Source organism: Equus asinus, chromosome 26, assembly GCF_041296235.1.
Source record: "Equus asinus isolate D_3611 breed Donkey chromosome 26, EquAss-T2T_v2, whole genome shotgun sequence".
In the NCBI taxonomy this organism is placed as follows: Eukaryota; Metazoa; Chordata; class Mammalia; order Perissodactyla; family Equidae; genus Equus; species Equus asinus.
In genome coordinates, this window is record NC_091815.1 from 42357992 (window position 1) to 42362871 (window position 4880).

The following is a 4880-nucleotide window of genomic DNA, read 5'->3' on the forward strand; positions in this document are numbered from 1 at the left end:
TTTATCGGCAAAAAAAAAAGAGAACATTTTTTAACGAGTAGTTTCCTTTTTTTTTTGTAAAGATTGGCACCTGAGCTAACAACTGTTGCCAATCTTCTTTTTTTTCTTCTTCTTGTTCTCCTCAAAGCCCCCCAGTACATAGTTGTATATTCTAGTTGTGAATGCCTCTGGTTGTAGCATGTGGGACGATGCCGCAGCATTACCTGATGAGCGGTGCCATGTCCATGCCCAGGATCCAAACTAGAGAAACCCTAGGCCGCTGAAGTGGAGCACAAGAACCCAACCACTCAGCTACGGGGCCGGCCCCTGACTAGTAGTTTCTGAGAGCATTTCTCCATAAGATGTGTTTGAATGTGACTTGATTGTTCTTGTGAAGAATAGCAGCCAGTTCCTTCCCTCACATTTTGAGGAGGAAGAAGTGCAGAAGTGAATGGAGCCTAGTGATGATGACCTGGGGTTTACAATTGGCCTTCCCATCCTGGGACACGATGAGCATTTTCATTTATGCAAGTTTACTTGTAATTCTTTCCAGAAACTTAGCTTCATGTAGATCCCCTGCATCTCCCAACTTAATCCCAAACATTTTATGTTTTTATGATTCTACTGTGAAAGGAATCTCCTTTTCAATATACTTGTTAAGCTTATACTTTTGTGTGTATGTGTGTGTGTTGACTTACGTATCTTTAATTCTTATTCTCTCTGGTTTAACGCAATCTCATTGATTTTTAAAGTTTTCCAATTGGATTTTTTGTGTGCTAATGTTATCTGTTAATAAATGCACTTTTGTATATTTTTTTCCAATAGTTATAGCACTTAGGTCTGTTTCATATCTTATTTGTGGTAACAAGAACATCCAGAAATTTTAACATTAAGACTGCTGAGAGCAGATACCTTCTTTAGTTTTGGATGTGTATGTCTATCCATGGCTATTGACCAGAGGAGTGAATAGACAAGAGAAAGACTCAAGAAGAAAGATGGGGGTCGATTTTCATCAGGGAGGAAAAGGGTGACTTCCTAAGGCAGAGAGAAATGTTGAGATGGGTTGTATTCAGGGCCAGCAGTAAGCATGTGGCTGGCTTGTCTCTTGTCTGTGCCCTAGTGGCCAAAGGATGAGACACTCCCACACTGAGCATGGCAAGAAGGAAGGAGCCCAGTCCTGGGTGATGCCGGTGGACAGCTTAAACCAGTACCAGGAACCATCTGTTTACAAACCTTCAGTTCTGCAAGGAAATAGTCTGTTATTTACAGTAGTTGGATTTCGAGTATTTACAACCAAACACACCCTATGGGATACAGGACACAAAGGTACGAACTGGATTATTCCAAACCTGATTTACTGGTTTGTCCAGGCTTCTGTGGACTTCCTGCATTCCTCTTCGAGGCAGACTGTCTTCTGGAGGCTGTTTTCAGTCCACCCTTGCTCAGAGCTCAGACTCTTTGCCTTTCCCATGCACTACGAAGAGTTTGGATTATCTTGATGATGACCTCATCTTTGATGTTGGTGAGAACAGGCAAAGAGTAAATGTGTAGCAGTAATAAATAGACCCAAAAGCCTGTTTTATGGGAAGTAGTTATGATACTAATAATTTACAGGTAAAATTCTGATTAATTTATTTCTGCTTGTCCATCCTGAAGTTCTCAAGCTCTGAGGAGTTCCAAGAAGCGTCCTAGAGGCTCATGTTTTAAAGACAAAAAATACATCTTCTTTTTTAAAATGACTTTTAAACATGTGTTCCCCTTCACAGGGAATAGTCTGAGCTGCTCTGTGTGATGAAACAAGAATAGCGAATGGTGAGTGGAGATCAAATCGCAGGTCCACGATTCAGTCGCGTGGCTGGTTTACTGCTCAACTAAATGTCACCAGCTGCCATAGTGATGTGGCCAATACATAGTTTTATATCTCTTATTCTTATATATTGTTTAAGTTAAACCAATAGTGGACTACTGATTAAAGAAAGCATATAGAAGAATGTTAATATATTTTAACAATTCAGTTATCTCAATAAACGTGTCTATACGGAGTATATGAAGTGAGGAAAAGTACAAATTAAACTTTGCAATTGAATGAAACAACTATTATTGCTAATCCAGCCATTTTCATGTAAGATCCACAATGCCTTTTCTGCAATTCTAAATTCCAAAACTTTTTCTAATAAAAACTTTCTTTCTGTATTATGTATCAGCAAAATTTACCTGAACTAAAAACGCTATTTACACCTTGTCTTTCTCCAATCTAGTGTGATTCTTCACGTATTTTGCTACAGATACACTCAAGTGTTTGATGGCAGATGCTGCCCCAGACCTGTCAGGGACGTTACGTACTGCGTGGTGTGTGCACCTTACTCTGCTGCTAAAATCCACATCCTTGTGAATTCCAAAATACTTTTGGCCTTGAAGGTTTTAAACAAGGGATTGGGGCCCTGTATGCAAGCAGGATGCATAACATGTTTCACAGTTTCGTGCATAACAGTTAACATTTCTTCAGAAATGTTTTTTACATAATCAAATTACAGCAAATTAAATAGCATGCTTAATTTGCTAAACAAGAAAAAAAACATGCAGTTATTATTAAAAGTTGTATTAAAGTGGCTTTTGTGAGTCAATCTTCAATAACGGACTTTTTAATTTATTTTTGGTGAGGAAGATTGGCCCTGAGCTAACATCTGCTGCCAACCTTCCTCTATTTTTGTTTGTGGGATGTCACCACAGCATGGCTTGATGAGTGGTGCACAGGTCCATGCCCAGGATCAGAACCCACGAACCCCAAGCCATTGAAGCAGAGTGTGAGAACTTAAGTACCATGCCACCAGGCCAGCTCCAATAATATACTTATTTAAAATCACCTTTGAAGGTAAAGTCACGTTTTCATCCTATACCAATAAACAGTTTGTTTCCTTAAGATGTTAAAGGCCTCCATCAAACTTGACAGTGAACCACTAGAAGCATCTCAGTCACATCCAAAACAAAACAATAATAATAATATGACTAATTAACATGGTTCCGTCACACTACCTAGGGCTATATAACATCGACTTTTTTAAAGTCAAAATATGGGAAAGGAGGGGCCAGGCTAGTGGTGCAGCAGTTAAGTTCACACGTTCCACTTTGGCAGCCCGGGGTTCACTGGTTCAGATCATGGGTGCAAACCTACACACTGCTTGTCAAGCCATGCTGTGGCAGGCGTCCCACATACAAAGTAGAGGATGATGGGCACTGATGTTATCTCAGGGCCAGTCTTCCTCAGCAAAAAGGACTGGCGGCAGATGTTAGCTCAGGGCTAATCTTCCTCAAAAAAGAAAAAAATGGAAAAGAGGCCAAATTACTTATGGAATGAGGATGATGTCTTCTCTACAATAGCCAAGAAAAATCCAAGGAAATACTGTTAGAATAAAAGATATCTGCATGGTTTCTGAGTAAATACTAACGTGCAAAAATCAACAGACTTACTGTCTAATTGCAGCAAATAAGATGAACGATGTGCAGCCTGCAGGTGGATGCTCTCCACAGTGGCCAGAAAAATTAACAACTCATCGAACAAGCTCAGCAGGCAGTGGATAGGACAACCCAAAGGGAGGCATAGGGTTGCTGAGACCTGCTAGGAAACTCCAAGAAAGAGCAGAGTACCAGGCCCTGGGACCGAGGGGCACAAGAGACCTCTAAGCACCAAGGGTGAGAGAAAACATCAGAGCCTGGGCTCTGAGAAGACAAGACCACACGGGGCCTGGGGACTTGAGGAAGATGAGAGAACACCAGACACTGGACTCTGAGGAAGACAAGAGAATATTTCCTCTTAGGCTCCCAAGGAAGACCACGGCACGCTGGGCCCAAGGAAGACCAGCACACACCAGGTCCTTAGCAATGACAACTGTTCTCATTTCCTAGACACAGGCAACTCGGCTCACAGAAAGGACACTGGGCAAAGGATCCTGCGCAGCCCACTCCTCCTCCCTGACAAAGATTCTTTGCTTAACCAAACTTTAGTCAGGTTCTCCTGAACCCTCTCCTGAACAAGCCTGTCCGTGTACTTCCTTGGAGAATCCAGTTTTAGCAAGAACCTGCTAAATCAGTTTATCAAGAATTCTCTACCCTGATATCTGATCAAACCCCCCATCCCACTCCCCCAGGTGCTATATGATCACCTTGGCCTGCCTCCAGCAAGAATCCTGCTGGGTTGGTTCAGCCAGAATGCCCCCCAGACTTGATGTCTCTTCTTCCCAATTTTCTCTGCCACAACGCCACCCTGCAATCCAACTTGCCCCCCGGCTATCAACCTCACTTGTTCTGGCTGTATTCAAAACGAGCCCAGCTCTATACTGCAGCCTCTCGACCCCTGTGGCAATAGGTTTATCGAATAAAATCTATTTTCACTGCTCTAACTTCGCTCCAGCTCGGGTTTATTTTTGACAGGCCTCACCCACCCGCGCCTGCCCCCTCCCATAACTTGGGTGACCTTTCAGGCCCGGCCCCTCCGCACACTTCCGGGCAGACACGCCCTTCTTTTCCTCCTAGGACCCGGGGCGAAGTTTACCCCGCTCCAGCCCACTTCCTGCTCTCCCAGTCCTGCCCCTTCTTCCTCTCCCTTAGATATGGATGAACATTAAGGCCCCTACAAGCACTTCCGTGCATCCTGTCTCCCTCTTCCCGGAACTTGGGAGGTCTCTGGCTCCTCCCCGTGCGCTTCCTGCCCGCCCCTCCTCCTCCCCGCGGAACTCGGGGGACGTTAGCCCCGCCCCCTGGGCGCTTCCCGGCCCTCCTTCTTCTACCCTGGGCGTGAGGAGCAGCCAGCCCCGCCCCCACAGTTCCGGTTCTGCCCGTCCCACGGCCCCCACCAACCGACTCTGACCCACCCCTCCACTTCCGGCCCGCCTACCCTCCCACGC